Genomic DNA, 21,459 nt, shown 5'->3' with positions numbered 1-21,459 from the left:
TTCATCACAAAATGTGCATAGTGCCCAAGGGGTGTAAATACTTTTTTTACATACTGTAAGTAATGTAATTTTAGGTTTCGGATGAGGTTATGGTATACCAACGAGAATTTCATCAGTTTACGTCAAAATAAACATAATTTTACATCGAATATACGATTACATGTTTTGGTATTAGGTTTAATATACGATCACGTCAAATGTAAAATTCCAAATTTTTTAGTGTGTGAGTTTGAATCCCGATGTGAAGGGTTACGAAGTTCAAAATAAATTTGAAGCACAGCCCAACAAAAAAAAATGGTGCATTTTGATTTTCAAATTAATATTAAGTACTTATATTTTTACTATCTTTACAGTTTTTGACTTGAGTCGAAATTCAAATTTTAATAACTCATTTCCAAAATTGTTTGATGATAATTTTAACGAAATTTACTATTTTCAATCACATTTAAACATGTGAAATTTTTTGAATGAGATTGCATTTAAACAAAATGTTTGTGTCATGTAATTGGGATCAAAGTATTGATAAATCATTGGTTTCAAAAAATAAAAAGGATAAAAAAAAGTTTAACGGTGCACATCAACCAGAGTTTTTGTACCAAGATTCTTGTTACAGACATTTTAGTATCTTCAAAACTAAAGGAACTATCGATATAATTTTTGATTCATCCCCTAAAGTACAGTCAACCAAATAATTTAAAACAAAGTTTGACTATTTTTTCAATCAGATTTTTGCAGGATTGAGTCCGTAAGTTTGACAATTTTGGTATAAGCCAATAACTTCCTTGGTTGCTGTGTACCCTTAAACTAAACCTTCATTATTGAAAATTATAAATTTACTTTACGGCTGAGTTAAAGGGCCATTTTACATGATCAACCCTCCTAATGTCTAGAGTTTTTTTTGATTAGGTCCTATAAACATATGAAAGACAATAGTTTATTGGTCCTTTTCAAAAAAAACTCTGGATGTGTTCTCGAGCCATACAAAAATCACTTCGCCAGCGACATTTGGTCACCCCTTACCTCAATTTTAGGTGGATTAAATCAGGATTTTGTTCCGAAATAAAAATAAAAACTTAAAGAAGAAATAAATTGCGTTCAGTTTTTTTAATTTCCAATAGATTTTATGTAATTTTCAATTTCCATTTCCAATTTTATATTATCGACATAAACTTTGAAAAATATTTGCAACGGCCTAAACCACAACAAAAAATCGTCAAAATCGACAAATCAGCACCGTTTTAGCTGAAAACTCAAATCAGATTGATTGGTGAAACTTTTAGATTGTAAAATTGTGTAAGTTTTTTATGTCGTTTAAGGCAAATTTGAATTTTATAAAAAAAAATATCTATTTTTTTTTGATAAATCGAAACATTTTTAATATAGTTTTGGGCTTGAGAATAACTCTGAGGGAATTAAAAGAATTCAATTTAAATTATTCAAATAATATCAGCTCCACCGTGTCTCCCCAAATCCGACGACGACCACAAACGAACCCTCAGTCAAACGGATGCCGACACAGCAGAGAACTCATCAGATCCCCTCTCCGCTCCCCTCCCCCAAAACCATGCGTTAGCTCCAACTTCAACTCTCCGCTCTCCGTGTGTTGGTCTGTCTTTCCGTGCTGCCAAAAATAGCCCCCGCACGCCGCCACACGCACTCACACAACGCGGTCAAATCGCAATCCTTCGCACATGTTGTCCACCACCACGAACAAACGCCGCGGCATGCTTCGATGACGACGACGCATGGTCGTTTTGCGTCGTGTTGAAGGTGGGTGCGGCGCGGCGGCGACGACGTTGGTGGAGGTGGGGACGCACGGCTGTGCGAAAAATTCTTTCGCTTCTTTTTGTTGTTTTTTTCCTTCTCTCTGTTTGCTCTCTATCGTTGTGTGAGTGTGTGCGTTGGACGTCGCACCGCAGATCCGCGAAATAAATTTCGGCAAAGAACCTTGAAAAACATTTGGTCTATTGCGTTTTATTCTGTGTGAGCGCGCGTGTTTAGGACACAGTCGCACACGCACACACAAACACACACGCGCGTTGAGTGATCTAATTTCGGTTCCGTCATGTGTCGACACATTTGTCGGTTCGGAGATTGACAGGTCTCGGTGTGCTTCGATTTTTTTTTCTGTTGTTGATGTCGTTCTTTTGTTTGTTCGAGAAAAAAACGTAGCGCTAGAATGAGGTTAGGACCCGTGGCGTGCGTGTGCGCTTTTGCGACCAGACTAATTAAGCTTTTTCCTTGACCTAAAACGCGAGCGAATGGGAAATCTCGTGGTGTGGTGAAATCACCTGGGGCAGGTTCGGTTTTGCAAGCGAATTCGAGAAAAGTCAACTGCAAAATTATGTAATTTCTCGTATCTTATCTTGACGAGTGTGTTTTTAATTGCAGCAAGATTTGTATCGATATTTGCAATCAAAAACGTGGTTATGAAGGTTGAATCACCTATTTTGAGATTGTTTGTCCAAAATTAGTTATTTTAGCCTTGAAATGAGTAAATAGAATAAGTTTTTTTTAAGGATTTATCATAAAACACATAAAACACAAAATAAACAAATGCACTTTTAACATCAAAAACAAACAAAAAAGTATTCCAAGTTCGCTCCTTGTACATATTGCATACATTTTTTTGTCAATTTTAGTAAGTCAGTTATGCGAACAAACATCTGTTATTCTGATTAATGGATAATTAGGACTTCTTTGAATCTAATCAGTTTTAATTACTTAAATTAATTTTATCTGTGAAATTTCATTTTAAAAAAACTTAATATTTATGTTATGTCTTTTAGTGTTCAAAATATGCCAACTTTTGAAGCATTAAAATTAATTCGTTCAAATTTTTACTTAAAAAGAATTTTACGAAAACAATCCTTGTGTTTCTGAAGAACTTTTTTAAAGATCATGAGTTTCCTATAGTGATAGATCCTTTTGGTTTCTACAATCGAATATTTAAAAATTTCCTAATTTTAAATGATGAGATCGAAATAATCATATTTGAAAACTAGTTATAAATTCTGCTGAGCATAATGCTGGCATAATGTGTCACAAAATACCTAAAACATGATTAATTGCATGAAAGCTGTATAACTGGGATACATGTTCCGTAGACAAACACAATTCTGGTTACAGAATTCGATAGAAAGGTTTGAGTTTTTATTTTATCTTTTCAAAATTTTACAAAAAAAAACAGCTAAAGCATTTATCACCATGTAAATCATTAATGTAAATTTATACTGGAAAAAAAACATGTACATTATATAATATTTTGAAATATATTTTTTAATTTTGGGATCACAGAACTAGATGTCGAACATATTTTAAAAATTAACAACTGTGTTAAATTTCATCGAAATTTTTAAAATTACTCATTTTTTTTTCTATTTGAGATCGATTTTATAATATTTTCAAATAAATTATGACTGATGGTTTACCGATTTACATCATTATTCAATTTTTGAACAATTAGGTACTAAAGCCCTATGTAAATTTTTATGTACAACGGTAAAAAACACGATTAAAAACTATTTCTGATCACTTTTTTTTGACAAGGCAACATTTTTTCGATGGATCAACTATGGTCCCCTTGGAACGAACTGTCAAGTAGGAGCTTTTCTGTCAAGAAGGACCGCGAGGTTAATTTTTCAAAATTGATTTAAAAATCAATTTTAAACTCTTTGTGGTCGTACAAAGGGTCATTGTACTCAGAAAAATAAGCTTTATCGCTGTAAACAATAATATCAGCAATCTAAGCTTCATTTTAGGACCCAATTCAAGCCGTAGAAAATATTTTTTCTAAGTTCATTAAATCAAATCAAATCTAATTTCATGTTGCCCCTTAAAATCAGGGGTGCAAAAACATATTATTTAAAAAAAAATCATAATTTTAACGGAAACATAAGTCTAATAAGCTGAATACAATTTCAATTTTTGCTTTGATAATAGTCATTTGCATGTTTGAGCAAATTAAAAAATATTTTTAATTCCACGGCAATTTTTTTTTGCGCTTGCAGATTTCGTCATTACTGGACTATGAGACTACAACAAACAAACTCGCAAACAAACAAGTTTGCGAATTTGTCAAACGGGCAAACACGAAAAAGTGCGAGTTTGTTTGTTTATTTGTCATAGTCTAATACGTCCTTTAGATATTTTGAAACCTTTTGATTGCAAAACATCTGGGCATGTAAAATCATCATGTAAAATGCGTTTTAAAACACTTTTTATTTTCAATCAAATGTTGAATCACTGACTTGAAAAAAGGATTTTTATTTTTTTTATTTGAAATTTTTTTTATGAATATGCAACAATATTTTAAGACTATTTTGTTTTAAGCTAAATGCAATATTTTTAGATTGTAGCATAAATATGGTTTTAAGCCAATATTTGAATGTAAATTTAAAAAATTTAAAAAGCGAAAGAAATTTTGAATTAAAATTTGCTCATAATGAAGGAGGTCGAGAAAAAAGAAAGAAAAAGGAGCGGTGGAGAATTAAATTACACAAGAAACTTGCCAAAATATTAACCTAAGGTACAAAATTCAATCAACAGGCTAAATATAGCACCTTCCATCCTAAACAAGCACAAAGTGGTACCGTTTGTTTGTGTGTGTTCGTGCGTGATTTGCTCAAAATGAAGCCACAACATTTCATTCATTTTTGATAACGCAGTTATCTGCTGGGCCTCCTCGCCAAAAATAAACACATTTCGCAGATTGTGGTTTTATTTGGCTACCCCCCTCAGACAACGATTCAGGAGCGCGCGTGTGTGTGTGTGGGTAAATATTTTGGACGGTATCAATATTTGAAAATTTGTTGATTTCCAGCTAAGTTCATTCAAGCCGGCTCATAATTAGTACCAACCTTATTGGTCTAATTTTATGGAAGTGGCTTCCCTAACCAGAAATATTAGGTTAGTTTCAATTACAATTTTCAAGGGCAGTGTTGCCAGAATTCTTTAAACTAGATATTATAATCAATTTTTTTTGCCGCATTCGAAATTTCACAATTAAGAAACAACTTCATTAGAATTAAGGTGAACACAATTACTTACAAAACAAAATGGCTATTGTTTGACCATAACCAACTTTTATGTTTCCGACAATGGCTCAGGAACAAAACACTAGATACACAGTAAAAAATAATGTAAATTTGGAAGTTATAATTTTGGAAGGTTGAATATTACCTCTTTTATGATGTAATTTTACCTCAATTTAGACTGAAAAAGTGACATTACACCAGAAAAGTGGTAAAATTACACATTTTCAGAGGTTTTTTTCTGATAGAAAAACAAAAGCCTCTGAATATATATCAGAAAAAGTGTAATTTTACCACTTTTCTGGTGTAATGTCACTTTTTCAGTCTAAATTGAGGTAAAATTACATCATAAAAGAGGTAATATTCAACCCTTTCCCAGATGTAATATTACCATGATTTGTATTTGTGTATTTGAATACACTAAAATCATTTTTAAAAGGTTGAAAAGCGTAGAACTGACATCAAACACTGTCGATCCAGCGGGGTTCCACTGTGGCAATAAAGCCGTCCTCCAACGCGTCCAATTGTGTAGTCGGTGTCTCCAAAAAACCCACTCTGCTCGGAAATCAAAAACTTAGTCATCCAATTCTAAGGAGGGAGAGACCCATTGTCAGCTCGTAAATCACTCTCACTTTTTTTGGGACCGCGCGCGGCCAAGAAAATTTGTCACACGCACACGCGTCGTCGTCGTCGTACAAATCCGTTCCGTTTTGGCCGCCGGCGACGCACACCCACCCGCACATGTGTCATTTAATCGGATGGTATTAAATTATCCGAAAATGGAGTCCCCAAGTGTCAGGGTCAGGGTCAACGAGAAGAGAAGTTTTCAGTTCCGGGCTTGAACTCAATTATTCAGGTAATCGGCTTTTTAAGCGGGGTCTGACGTTTTACCTATGAGTGTATTAGTGATATCAATATTACTCCTGAAAATCTATCATTGATGCAATACCTCGCGAAAGAGAGATGAGAGAGGCGTTCTCTTTCGATTTTTGTTTCATTGTTCACTAAGAGGAAATATCGGAAAAGAGTGAACCGCTTTCTGCTCACATCCAACAATTTTGTTCGCTAAAATAGCTAAATTTGAGCTAAACTGGCAGATTTTTTTTGACAAATTTAAACTGAGTTTTTTCCCAATTTAATAATTGCTTCAGTCTTTCCGTGCCCAAATTACTTCCCCTTCCAGACTATTTATGTGACAACCCCGCAATCGGCGGGGGTGGTTTCGTTCTCCGATTATTTAATTGTCGGCCACCAGGTCCAAAAGCGGTCACCCCGCCAGAACGCGCTCGGTGATTGTCTAAATTTAGAGCACTCTCCGGGTATTGTCCTTGGCCATTTCGGAGCGGCGGAGACTCAAAAGTCGGCGGGATCATTTGTCTCGCCCGCGGCTGGTCGGAGTGTGGTCTTAATTAAATTAAATCACTACACTCATTTGGGTGATCGTTTAGTTTCCAAGAAGCGATTTGAGTCACGTTTGGTAACGGGTTTGAACGCCATTGGCGAGAGAAGTGGATACAAATTACACTACTTTATCAGAACTGTCAATATTAAGTGCCTCGGTGTCTGGCAATGGTTTTCAATCTTGAACCAGTTGTATTCGATACGAAATAACTAGGGTAGATGGCAGCACTGCAAAGTGCCATTAACATAGGATTGTTGCTCAAACTTGACTTGGTTTTTTTTACTCAGATTTATGATTAATCATGCTAAAAACCTATTGAAATCAAACTGAGAGATAAATGCTCTCAGTCTGATAGTAAAATGAATATATTCATTATAAAAAAAATAGTTTCGAAAACGGAATTCGATCCCGAAACCTTTGACGTGACAAGTTCGTGCCTTTGCAGTATCGGCCACCATGAGTTTGGAAGGGTTCAACGCCAACAAATGCCATTAAATGGCAAAATGCGTACATCGTTGATTCGAGAGCATTACGCTCTCGATCCTACCATAATTCTCTCAGTTCAAAGTGAGACCTTTTTACTCTCACTTACTAATTTGGGCGCTATTAGAGGCCAATCTTGGCAGAGTTTTTGTCTCAAAACTTTTGGATTTGGGTGAAGTTCTCAACTATACGCAACTATAAGGGAAACTTCAAGATGACATAACTTTCACCAAGAAGGGAGAAAATCACAGGATGCGCACACGTACCCATTACGGATCCGGCGAATAACACCTTTTAAAAGGTGGGGGTGTCCCATCAAAACGGTGATCATCACTTCGATGGCAGCAGTACTTGGCCTCGCAGCAACTGTTACTCGACTACGATTTAGTACCAGCCAGCCACTACTAATCACCATCATTTCTTCGTGCTACTCACGTCCTCCTTACCGAACCAACAGCTGGTCCGCCTCCCTCCTCCAAGCGATTCCAAGCGATATCCGAGAACCGGCCGAGCAACGCGACGTTCATCTCAACGCCCATCGCGGTAATCGCTCGCTGAGCAAGATGATGATGATGATGGCGGTTGGCACGACCTCGACAGTGTCAAGAGGTCCTTCCGTTGCCGAGCTGCTGTTTGGGTGCGTAGAACGAAGAACCTTGAACACCAGTTGTGTCTGTCTCGTTTGGCCTAAATTGCACACCCAGAAATTGCGACGTCCGCGACGTCAACGCGTCGCACGGAGATGAAAACCGAAAGTGTGATGAGATAAAGTTTCGCTTGTTTTGATGTTCTGACGTTGGGAGGGACTAATTTTAGATCTGCGCGCTGCACACGTTATCTCGGGCGTAGGATGCTGCTCGCGAAGGCACAAATATGTGAAAGCATTTCTTGATTCAAGTTGCGTGCGACACCGCACAAGTGGATCGATTACTGACGAGATAGAGGTATATTTAGAGGACAAGTCACTTTGACGAAGTCTCGCCGATCTGGGGCACGTCAAATGTATCGTTTTGGGGGCTGTCTAGTCTAGGGGAGCGTTGATAGAAATCGGCTGCTTTCAAGTTGTTGCAATTTTTGTTTAATTTTCAGTAAATGACACGGTTTGAAGTTTGAAAACGAACACCTAAACGAAATACATCTGGCAAAAGTTTTGACTACCAAATCCTAACATTTATTGATCACAACTCTCAATGTCCGGGAGTCCATGGGGATATTCCGACAATGGGACATTCATCGAACCACGCAAGTTTGGACTATATGGGTGTCAAACTTCTTGTTTTCGATACCGGGCATGACAATTTACAGTTGGACAGAATTGGATTGTCCTAGAGCTTATTAAACTTCTGGCAGTATTTTTTGTAATTCTGGTCATGCTAATAACATAACCACCAACCCTTTTAATTTCTGATATGTTGAAGCTGATTAAGAATTTTCTCATTTGAGTGTGCAAATTACTCAATCAGTTCGCATCTTTGCACTCTTGTTCTTTTCTGCGGAAATCCCAGAACCATCATCGTCGGCTTTAATCCAAGCCGTGTATCCACGGTGACCTACTTTAACGGTCCAAATTATCGCGAAGAAAGTTTTCCGAAGAATTTATCTGTGTCCATCGGAAGAAGAATCCCGATCCTTCTCGAAAAAGCTGCCATTTTTTGCACTCCTCAGAAAGCTTCGCATCCAGGTATCAATCCCCGTCTTTCAAGATTTTTTTTTTGTTTCTGTTGCAAAATCTGACTTCTTCCTCAGTCGGCTTGTTTTTGACGGTTCCGAGCACGTGCAGGCTCTTTCTTCTTTGCTATCGCGCGAATCTTCGTCGCCGGACTTCCCAGAAGTAACAACAACAAAAAAGCAGAGCAGCGCAAATCGAGATAAATATTTGATGTTTTGCCTGAAGATGTCGGCGTCCATTTCTCGAAACATGTGGTTCGAAGAACCGCCAAATTTGGCTGCCTGCAGTCATGTCGTACAAGAAAATCATGCGTGCGAGATTGCACAAATGTTATTTTTGATTCGCATTTCTTTTGCTTTTTTTGTTGTGTGAGTTTGTACAAACTCCCGAAAATCACAACAGAAACAAGCATGTCTTGTTCGCCTACCGGGGGTTGTGCAGTACACAGATGATGAAGAGATTTCCCCGCGTAAGATTGTGATTTTACAAGATCTCTACCGGAGTGGCATCAGCTCGAAGGATGATGAGACAGAAGAATTGCGTAAACATCTGCTCCCTGCACGGATTCCAGGAAATTGTTCCGTGAACACGTGTTTTGATAGACAAGGCAGATGGAAGATTCTGAAGCTTGAAAAGTGAATTTTTTTTTAGCTTGATGATCTTTTTTAAATAAACCTTCGGGAATGAAGTTTCTGGACATCTCGAGATTTATTCTCTCCTTCCGTTCAAAGTACCTTTCAACTACCATATCGTGAGCTTTTTCCTCACGAATGGCGCTGCTCGGCTGTGAGTGTAACTCAACGCTGGTAATAGATAGGTCGTCTCACCTATAAGAGAAAGAAAAATAATTTATTAGTTAACGTAACAACTCAGAAAATTATTCAATAGTTATAGTTTTGATCTTGTAACCAGGGTTGTTAAAATATCAAAATATCAGTTCTCAGCAACAACAATTATCCCGCCTGAATATTCATGCCTCAAATACAACTGCTCTTCTCTCCTTATTGAATCTCTCAGCGCCGAAAAAAGCCGAACACGTTTTCGTGTTTACCCACTCGCGATTGACATTTTCCTTTTCTCTCTCATTCTTGCTTCCACAATCATCCTAACGCAACAGCGTTTAACCACAAAAACCGCCACAAAACCAATTTTGCAAACGCAGTTTAACGGGACGTCATGCGTGGTTGGTTCCTAATCGCCATCTCGCGTTCTCTCATTGCAGTTTTCGGAGAGATTGAGAGACTCAGCGGTGAGAGCGCATAGTCGGGGAAAAGGGAAGGAGTGATAGAGAGAGAATGACATCGCTGGGAATCACGAGACACAAGAAGAGATCTCACAAGCTATAGTGACGGCCGCTTTACTCTCGGATATTTTTGGTGCAGAGATAATCTATTGATAGCTTTTCTATCACTCTTTTGCAACACTGCATGTAACCATAACCCTTGAATCGTGATTTTTTTTAAATAAAGCATCACCCTAATTTTTAACAGTCGTGAGTCTCACCCTAATTTCCGACATTTCCAGAATCTCAAATAATAAATTGTCTATAAATAAATATTTAAAAAAATTAAAAGAATTCCATCTCTATCCAACATCTTTTTCAAACCCTTTCAGGCCTGAATTAAAAAGAAAAATAGTTAATGATGCAATTTTTTTCCATCATTATCTATTTCATTGCACAAACAAGCAAATATTCACTGCAAAAACAAGCAAATATTGCCAAACTCATATTGGGTTGGAATATTTTATTTTAATAATTAAGAAATGTGACAAAATGAAACCATAAATTTACGCTTGTCGAAAAATGAAAATGAATTTTAAAAAATATGAAGAAAAACTGTTTCAAATGCATGCCATCAGAATGATGAATAATGTTTAGGAATTTAATGTTTTAAAAACCTGAACCTTAAATTTTCTGTTAAATAATAATAACAATTTAACAGCAATTGATTCGAACATTGCAAAACAAAAAATTGAAAAAATATTGAAGAGTTGAAAAATATTTTTCCCTTAAACATGCTTACATGCAGACTTTTCAGTAAAAAAAATCACAAATTCTCGATTTTTTCCTGACTTTCCCGATTTCCCTACTTGAGTAGGGAACTCTGCTCAGCCCATTAACCCTCTACAACCTAACCCCGCCTTTAGACGGGCTACGATCTAAAAAATCGTCAAAAATCAATTTTCCAGCCGATTTTTGATCTTTAAAAAGCATTGGAAAGAAGAAATCTTAAAATTTTAGAAAATTTCAGGGTTGGAAGTTTAACTTGTTTTATGTGACTTTGCCAATGTTTTTAAAAATTTCATTTTTTTAGGGGTCAACTTTGGCTGTGTTTTTTAAAAACATTTCCTATATTTTCAGTAAAAAGAAGTATGCAGTAATTTTTGTAGTGTCCCAGACTATGCCTCTACGCATTTTTTGTAATTTAAATGATAATGGTTCCATTCTATAGCAGAAAATGTGAAAAACATGCAAAAAATTGAAAAAGTGACTGTAAAAATGTGAAAAAATTAGTTAGGCAAAATGTAATTATATTAGGTCGTAGAATAGGCCAAATACTACCAAAAACAAACATAAACTAAACAAGATAAATGCAAATTAAAATACTAAAAATAAAACAAGAAAAACATAAAACAAGAGAAGTGAGGTTCTTGTAAAACAAAAATTGCTCAAAATGACCTCCTGAACACGGGAAAAATAAAAATGTCCAAAAAAATTGGACAGTGGAGGGTTAATAAACAAAAATTGGACCCTATATCCTAATGTTCACCACTAAGACCTTTTACCCTACAATCTTCAATGAAATTTTGATTTTTGCCTTCCTCACTGAGGTAAGGCTATAATCCTGCTCTGAAAATGAACTTTTTATTAAAAGCTCCTAGACCCACCTTCATGTGTACATATCGACTCAGAATCGAAAACTGAACAAATGTCTGTGTGTGTGTATGTGTGTGTGTGTGTGTATGTATGTATGTGCCAAAATTCTCACTGAGTTTTCTCAGCGCTGGCTGAACCGATTTTGATCGAACCAGTTGCATTCGACTTGGTTTAGGGTCCCATACATCGCTATTGAATTGTTTGAAGTTTCGATAAGTAGTTCAAAAGTTATGTATAAAAATGTGTTTTCGCAAATATCCGGATCTCACTTAAATGTATGTAAACTATGTCCGGATCCATCATCCGACCCATCGTTGGTTAGGTCATTGAAAGGCCTTTCCAATGAGTCCAAAACATTGAAGATCTGGCAACCCTGTCTCGAGTTATGACCACTTAAGTGATATTTATGTACTTTTTAAAGCCGGATCTCACTTAAATGTATTTAAACTATATCCGGAACCATCATCCGACCCATCGTTGGTTAGGCAATTGAAAGGCCTTTCCAAAGAGTCCAAAACATTGAAGATCTAGCAACCCTGTCTCGAGTTATTACCACATAAGTTATATCTGTGTTTTTTTTCTGGATCTAAAAAAAGCTGAAATGTGTGTCCAAACCACTCATATTACCCATTTTTGGTAAAAAGTGAGGAAGGCATCAACCACATAGGTTGATTAGGTTAGTTTTTAAACTTAATTTTAAATTGTTTTTTTTTTTTCTTTAACAAAACATTAAGCTTCCTTTGCTGCAAAGTTCGAAAGTAGGACAAATTACTCAAACTGTTCTCCGAATCTCCAAATCTCGAAGCCTCCAGTCTCTAGGAAATCTGTTTCAAGATCAAGTCTAGGTTTGATGAACGGGAGTTGAACCAGGAACTTTTTAGACAAATTGTAAAAAAATTCGGTCCAGCTAGACGCGAAATGAAACGACCTGAACCACATTGACCTTAGTTATCATTTTCCGCGTAGCTTCCTCGCCATAGTTCGCTAAAGAAAACCAAGTCTCGCACCGGGGTGCGTAGTCTACATTCTCGCAAATCCGTCTGATAAGCCAGCTTTTCGGCGCTTCAAGGTTACACACCGTTGGCATCTTCTACGAACATCACCCAGTAGCAGCTGATAAGCCGTCGTCGCCGCCGTCTGACGTGTACCGTTTTGTTTCTAATCCAATTTGTTCGTGAGAACACGTCGCTGGCGCCAACGAGCCTACCCTTAATTAGCCTGACCGTGATTCCTCGAACGCACGACGGAGTTCAACAATGCCCGCCCTCTCTCCCCTCTCTAATAACTATAATAGACCCCGGCGGCGGCGTCGGTAAACGAAAACAGCAAACGAAAACAGAGTGCGCGTCTCCAAGAGAGTTGCAATCATCATCGTCATTAGAGAGCCCCCCTATTTCTGCGATATGATTCGACGCAATCAACAATAACAAAACAATCGCGCGACGACGCCGAGGTACTCTCTCACAACTACCACTACTGCTGCACTACCTCCAGGTCTCCGCGCGGAACGTTCCGGTTCGCAGAGTTCAAAGGTACAAAACAACAACGCAAAAAGCGCGCGCAAGTTCTACGTGCACTACGTAAGTGCCTAGATAGTACTAGGCCGCATACTATAGAGTGCCGTAGTACAACCGGTGCACCTCGTGTGGTGAATTATTCACAATAGTAAACACACTCACCCAGCTGACGACGACGACCTAGCAACGTATGGCGCTTAGGTGGCGCCCTCGTACCCAAGTTCTACCTCCCCCGGGGCGCGTCATTAATATCGCTGCTGCAGGGTCAGGAGACCTCCGCAGGTTCTTGTGCGCAGCAAAAACACGTGCCCCGACCAGTGTGCACTGCAGGTAGTGTGCATTCGGGCGACTAGCGTGCGGAAACCTTAGAAAGGAGCCCGTCCGTTCCTACCCCCTGACCTACCCGGGCAAAAAATGCAACTCAAAACACATGCAACTGCGACGGACATACAAGACAAGCCTGCAGGCGGGGTGTTGTCGGCCGCGCCAGACTGGTGGCTTACACCCAAAGGAGAGACGGTCGAGAGAACAATGGTATCAAATTTTACTGGGAGAATAACGCTCATCCCGAGAGAGTAATTCTCTCAAGTGTTCATCCGCTCATTGAGTGACTTATGGTGACAAATTTCCTTATAACGTTCATCGAGCTGTGGTAGCCGATACTGTTAAGGCACAGAATCAACGTGTCAAAGATCTCGGGATCGATTCCCGACATCAACACTTTTTTTTTTGCTTGGCGAACTATTTGAGAGAAAAAATCTCTCGTAAGGAGCCTCAGTTTTGAGTGTAAAAAGTGCAACGAAAGGCGAAAATTGATGGCGCCAGTTTCGCGTTGGTGAGCACATACACGCACACATACGTGGAAGATTTGACGAGCCAGGTAACGACGAGCCAGGAATGGAGACTCAGAATCTCGGATTACCACCACGAGAGTTTGTTTTGGTGGGATTCGCGGGTTGGACTGAGCTTGAAATTTGCCTTAATAATTTTTTTCGACCTTTTCAATTTTAGCAGAATAAATTTTAAAAAAAAATTACTCAATCCACGTTTAGGTGGTTGGTTTTGATAGGGTTGCCAGGTCTTCAAAATGTATGGCTTATTGGAGATTCCATTCAATTACCCATCCAAAGATGAGTCGCTTGATAGTTCAGGACAATATGTTTTACAGAATAGCTGAGATCCCGCTCTAAAAGTATATAATAGAGAACTTAAGTGCCCATAACTTTTGATAGGGTTATCAGATCTTCAATTTTGTTGGCTTATCGGAAAGGACCTTCAAAAACCTTTATAAAAATATATAATAATAATATTCTGGACTTTAAGCAAAATCGATTTTAAGCATAACTTTTGAAGTACTTAGCTAAACATAATAATTTTCAATAGGAACCTATGGGACCCCAATCCGGATCGAACGACACCAACCCGGACAAAATCTGTTGAGGCAGTTACGAGATAATCGAGTGCAATTATTCTGACATTGACTCAGAATTTGATTTGAGTCGATATCTATACGTGAAGGTGGGTCCAGGAGATCTACTTAAGAAGTGCGTTTTCCGAAGGAACGATGCTTAAATTTCAATCAGACTTAAACTTGTAGAAGTTCAAAAGCCGAAAATTCAAAAGAAACTTTAACTTTTAAGCTTTTTTATAAAACATAGTTAAACTTCATTCGAATTGCGTCCAATTTCCCAAACTTGGTCCAGAAACGTGAACCCGCCAAGAACCTTCCCGCACCAGCTGCTCTGCTTCAAGGCTCGCATAACAACGCTCCGGTATCAACTTTCGCGCAACAAAAACATCAACAACACACACACTGAGCAATGCCCCCCTAGAATGTGTACCGAGAGCATGTATCGTTTAGCGTCGCCCCTGTACTCAGTCTGCTTTTGCCAACCCTGCCACCTCAAATTACAAACAGATGGAATTATCAAAGCCTTACATTGCTTTGACTGGAGACCTCCTACCCCATCCACCCCCACCACTTAATTCAGTGGCCAACGCCAAAGGCAACGATTCATTCTCCCCCCTTTTCCCATCATCATCATCGTCGTCGTCAGTGGAGTCATTGTGAGAAGCAGCAACAACATCAGGGGCAATAATTCGTATTAAATTGCATGAGAACGAAAACAAACCGCCCTCCAACTTCCCTGTCCCTGTTCTAACGTTGAACGTTGCACCCAAACATTGTAGTTACCCACCTTGGGTTGGCGTGCAGTCTGGTGTTTGAAACAGCTAGAAAGAAAGGTGCATTCTTACGTTGCACTCAAATGTTACGCCAACCGAGAGGAAATAGCTCTCAAACTAGGAGTAAAACGGTACACTGCACGGACTGCACGAAGAAACGGTTGAGAGCATTTTACTCTCAGTCGTCCCCGAGTTTGTCTGAGAGCATAATAGTAATCGCGAGAGGATTATGCTCTGGTGAGTTCATTCGATCGTTGAGCAGTTCATCTTAGCTGAGTGCCTTTTATATCGACTTATGATTTTCGTAAATTCATCGCGTCATGGTCGATACGGTTAAAGCAATGCATTGATGAGGCAAAGGGCGCGGGATCGAATCCTGACATTTTTTACGAGTAATCTTTTTTCAGTATGAACCTGAGAATAAAATTCTCTCGACCATCTCGTGCCTTCTGCTCTCAGTTTAAAGGTTCTTTCCCCTGTTTCAGACAGAATAATTCAATTTGTACTACATTTAAGATCAATATCGCAGACGGTGTTCACATATATAATGGCTATAATTGGCTTCCAACAAAGTTGAAAATAACCTGCTATCAACCATTGTCACCGCCAGTAAGTGCACTAAAATTGAATCAGGCCACCGCTCTAACCACCTCTCGCCACCAGATCAAAAAAGCCCAAAACCACCGAGTGTGAGCCCGAAATCTACGTCGAACGCGGTAGATATCGCTGCCACAATTCTGGTGCCAGAAGCTAAAAATAATCACTTCCTCCCGCGAGTTCCAAAATCCAAAACCATTACCAGGAGTTAACCCACGTCGTTTACAGAAGCGCGGCTCGAGGCCTTTAATCACGGAGACGTCTTCGTTCTCTCCATCCGTCGATCGCTTCTTCTGCGGCCATATTGCTCTAGGTCAATATACTACACCCTGCAACGACCATGCAACTGCACCGCCGTTTTAACGCGTCATCGTCGTCAACAATCAACGTCATCAACGACGGTTGCACCCATCCCACAGCTGAAAGCTGCACTTTTTTTTAGACCTTGTTTCCCTCTTGTTGTTGTTGTGTTGCTCTCTCACTTGCGTCCTCCTCCTCACACATGCTGTTTATTATTATTGTTATTGTTGTGTTTCGCCCACTCGTTCCCTCCCGTCAACTTCCTTCTTCGACTCGAAAAATTTAAAAATAAATATATCGTACTTTTTTATTTTTATATTCATTTCAGTTTCCCCCTCTCTCTCGCTCCTCACTACACCTCCTTTTAATAGGCAGAGTTGTTATTATTTTCGATTCATCCTTTTCAACTCCTCCTCGCTCGATGTGTCGCGCACAAGTTTTCATTATTGTTTCTTTTTTTTTGTGCCTCCTGCGACGGCGTCTTTCGATGCAATTTATTATGTCGCAGTAGGTACTGCACTGCAAGACGCACACGCGCTGCGCACAGTTGAAACGAATGTGACAATTTGATTTGTTTTCAGCTTCTCGAAAAATTTGACAACACTGTCTTAAGTTTTTAGTACTTGAGGCATTGTTGTAAACGGAAAGAAACATCTAAAATTGAGCAATTTAAATTGGCTAGCTTCAAATTTAAGAAACAGCTATTGTTTCGTTAGAATCAGATAGAATCAGGGATGGAATAATCGCGAAAAAATCAATTTCGCTTGCGAACTTTCTTGACCCGCGAAAGAGAGAGGAGGCAAATCACGCAAAAGAAAATCGCTCCCGAAATTCTCCAAGAAAATCAATCTGCTGATGATTTTTTGTGAATTTCCTTGTCAGCACCACTCAAAAATATTTATTTAACTTTGTTTACACACATTGTCCATATACAAAATGTGACAGGTCATTTTTCGACGTGTGACGTTACACTTGCAAGTGTAGTATTGAAAATGATGTTCCGCCGAATAATCGAGATGATGATTTTTTTAGATTCATTTTACCGAACTTTCGTGCGCGAGAGAGGAGAGCCATGCTCCCTTTGGATTTTTTCTCTGGATGAACATCCAAAGATTTTCTTTTGATGATGATTATTCCACCGCTGGATAGAATTTTAGCTAAATTTAAGATTCTTGCGTATAAATTATCTGGAATGCTTGTAACTAATCATAAATTTGAGACCAAAACGAAGCAAAACTCTTTATGATTTTTTTTTGTACTTTAGTATTTTAGTATTTTAGTATTTTAGTATTTTAGTATTTTAGTATTTTAGTATTTTAGTATTTTAGTATTTTAGTATTTTAGTATTTTAGTATTTTTGTATTTTTGTATTTTTGTATTTTAGTATTTTAGTATTTTAGTATTTTAGTATTTTAGTATTTTAGTATTTTAGTATTTTAGTATTTTAGTATTTTAGTATTTTAGTATTTTAGTATTTTAGTATTTTAGTATTTTAGTATTTTAGTATTTTAGTATTTTAGTATTTTAGTATTTTAGTATTTTAGTATTTTAGTATTTTAGTATTTTAGTATTTTAGTATTTTAGTATTTTAGTATTTTAGTATTTTAGTATTTTAGTATTTTAGTATTTTAGTATTTTAGTATTTTAGTATATTAGTATTTTAGTATTTTAGTATTTTAGTATTTTAGTATTTTAGTATTTTAGTATTTTAGTATTTTAGTATTTTAGTATTTTAGTATTTTAGTATTTTAGTATTTTAGTATTTTAGTATTTTAGTATTTTAGTATATTAGTATTTTAGTATTTTAGTATTTTAGTATTTTAGTATTTTAGTATTTTAGTATTTTAGTATTTTAGTATTTTAGTATTTTAGTATTTTAGTATTTTAGTATTTTAGTATTTTAGTATTTTAGTATTTTATTATATTAGTATTTTAGTATTTTAGTATTTTAGTATTTTAGTATTTTAGTATTTTAGTATTTTAGTATTTTAGTATTTTAGTATTTTAGTATTTTAGTATTTTAGTATTTTAGTATTTTAGTATTTTAGTATTTTAGTATTTTAGTATTTTAGTATTTTAGTATTTTAGTATTTTAGTATTTTAGTATTTTAGTATTTTAGTTTTTTAGTATTTTAGTATTTTAGTATTTTAGTATTTCAGTATTTTAGTATTTTAGTATTTTAGTATTTTAGTATTTTAGTATTTTAGTATTTTAGTATTTTAGTATTTTAAGATTTTAGGATTTTAAGATTTTAGGATTTTAGTATTTTAGTTTTTTTTCAGAATGTGAAAAATCCTTTTTTCAAAGATTTGAGAAAAAATAAGCTTAAGTAATCAAATAGCTGGATAAAAATTAAAATTTCTAGCATTAAAAATAAAAAAATCAAAAATTACAGCTACTTTTTCAGTTTTCAGAAAATATTTCAAAATGTCAAATCCACGTTTTTTTGTAATTAAAAAATATTGTAAAGAAATACATTTTACGATAAACCTCCCTCCGGTATAGTGTAGATATTTGAAGCAGCTTTCCGAACATTAAAAAAATGGATGTTCTGGGAACCCTGCCCAATGCCGCGCTTCGTTTGGAGACGGTGATTTTGGGAAATTGCAGACTGGATTTCGTCATGTAATTGTGATGTTTTTCTAGTCCAAGGTGCCTAGGAATTGGAAACAAACAAAGGGTACGAACCATGATGACTGAGGGAAAATTTTCATTGTTTTCTTGAAAATGCATTGATTAGAGTTGCTCATTTTTAGTTATGGTAAAAAATCTAGGATGCGCTCTAAGCAAGCGTTACGACCATTGGCATAATTGGGTTGAAAAGTGAGATTTTATTCTTAAGAAAAACAATCTGACAACCCTGTCAAAAGTTAAAGACACTTTTCAATTTTAAAAATATTTTGTTCGAAACCGTCAAACTAGACAAGACTTGTCAACCCATCCGAATTTGGACAAGTTTTGTGGACACCATGAGTTAATAATGTCTCATTTTCTGGAAACTTTACCAACTCATTTTCACCGTGTAGCTGCTACTTGCGCCTCAAGTTGCGTTTATACGCTCCGCTGCAGTGAAAGACCACAATTAGACGTGGCAAGCGGAGTGGGGAAGGGGGTTGGGGTTATTTCTTCTTTTGCAGTGTGCAAAATATGGTCTGTATATGATTATGATGATGACTGTGACTTGGGTGCGCTGACTGACATTTATGTCATACGATGTTCCGTTGGGTGAGCATAAGAAGCAGCGCGCCTCAAATGGACCACAACGTCAAGGGCAGAGAAAAGCTGTAATTAGTGATGTTGAGGACGCGGGTGTTGCTGGTTAGAGTTTATGGATTTTGAAAAGGTTGATTTCAAATTTAATTTATTTTTTTATTTCAAATGGTCGCATTACTTGCCTAGGGCGTATCCTATTTTTCCAATTGCAGTGGAAGCTACGTTCCTTTTTTTTCAAATTTTGATCAGGAAGGTGTTTAAGTAAGATGCTCTATGAATATTACCATTGATCACAATACTTGCTTAGGGCGTATCCCAAACGAAGTTTCTAGTTTTTTTAGGACGAATGATTCATCAACATCAAACATGTTAAAGATTTCAAACTTTCTGAAGTTTCAAAAAGTTATTTTGCTGTTGAAATGATTTCTTATAACTAGTTTTAACAATTGTATCTTGAACAAATCACAAAATCCGCCCACAAATTCAAGTTTCCAGGTCATATCTCAAACCAAAAAACAAAACAAATCTCACCCACCATCATTCACAATCACGAGAATCGCTATCCCATTGAAGCCTACCGCCGATAACAACAACAAAAAACACATTTCCCTCTGTCGTGATAAGCCACGTGGAAGAGGGGCGGCTCGGTGGGGGTGCAAAACACGACCCACGCCGTGATAGTGGAGCAAGGTGAACAAAATGTAAACAAAACATCATCGATTGGTTTGTGTGATGGTGGCCACGCAGGTAGCCCCAAATACACAAACACACACCGGAGATCGATACACTACCACCACCAGGAGTCACTCGAAGGGTGAAATTGTTGTTTGATTTAAGGGAGGAGGGTTGGAAAAATGTATCACGCTATGCTAATGAATTGAATATCCACACCCACACATTGGTGAGGCAGTTTGTACTACCTGCTGAGAAGGGGGGAGAGGGGGGGGGGGGGTAATCGGTCATAACATTGCACTATTTTTATGTTGGCTCCAACCCCCAACTCTCAACGTCATTAGAAAAAATGGATCAAGATAAGGTGGGTGCAAGTGAGGGTGGGTGTAGTTAGCATACACCTAGGCAGACGGTAGAGAGTAAAATGGTCTCGATTTGGATTGAGAGCTAACGACCTCGAATTACCGATCTACGCACATATTATTTTTATTTATTTTATTTGTGTTATATTATTCAAATTAGTGAATCTTGGTAGCTGATACTGTAAAGGCACGAATCTGAGATGTCAAAGGATTCGCGATCGAATCCCGCTGCACTTTTTTTTTGCTAAAGAGTTCTCTCAGTCTGATAACAATACCTTTTAACTCTCCAAGATGGTTTAGATTACGTGAAATATCTCGTGAAAATGTGATTTTCATCAACGTCATTTTGAAATTGTATCAATTGGAAAAAGTAGAACTCTGACCAGCTTCGCGGCGTTCCAGAGAGCAACCTCCAGAGTACACCTCGTGCGCGTACAGACCTAGTCTCGCGCGCCGCAAGCACACTTCCGTAGAAGAAACGAAGAAGAAAAGTCGGAAACACGTGTTCCGAACATGTGCCGTCGCCGCAGGCAGGCTGATCGTCAAAAGGGGTTCAGATCAGGCGGACGACTCTGTTCTAATAATACGGGGTTTCCCCCTTTTTTTTTTTGAATTCGAAATCGATATTGCCCGAAGGTACGCGCGCGCTGTAATGGATCTTTTAGTGCTTCATTTCTAACCTCACTTTTATTCGGCGGCCAAGTTTGTAACTCTGGTGAACTCCGGCAGCAGTGCGCTGCCTATTGAATAATTCATAAAACGCGCGTTTCGTCGATAGACTTTCCTTCGGCGTACACACTATAAAACGCTCGTGTGTATAAAGCGACGCCAAGACTAACGCGAAAAAAAAGGTCAACCACACGCCGTGGTCTCCGCCAAGTCGGCTGCCGAAGAGTGCAGGCTGGGCGGGGTCAGGGTCAGGTGGTCGATAGACTCACCCCACCGGTGGCGGCGACGACGGCTGGACCGGTGGCCAATTCTCGGCCGACCGACGTGACTCCATGTGATATAATTTATTCAACCTGAATGCGCAGCGTCATTCCGAGGGAAATGTAAAAGACTCGAGCGCTGTGGGGAACCTTTGCGACTTTAAAGAAGCGTAATGCAAACCTAGCAATCCGAAGGTCATCAGTTCGAATCCCGATGTT

General features: G+C 37.8%; 1 protein-coding gene across 4 annotated transcripts in view; it reads right to left on the bottom strand.

The window, feature by feature from the left end:
• LOC120416291 (helix-loop-helix protein 11) overlaps nucleotides 1-21,459 on the bottom strand; it is a 204,822-nt gene that overhangs the window by 158,661 nt on the left and 24,702 nt on the right. The window lies entirely within an intron of this gene.

Source organism: Culex pipiens, chromosome 2, assembly GCF_016801865.2.
Source record: "Culex pipiens pallens isolate TS chromosome 2, TS_CPP_V2, whole genome shotgun sequence".
Taxonomy (NCBI): Eukaryota; Metazoa; Arthropoda; class Insecta; order Diptera; family Culicidae; genus Culex; species Culex pipiens.
Note: the sequence above shows the minus strand (reverse complement) of the source record. Positions and strands in the feature narration are given on the sequence as shown.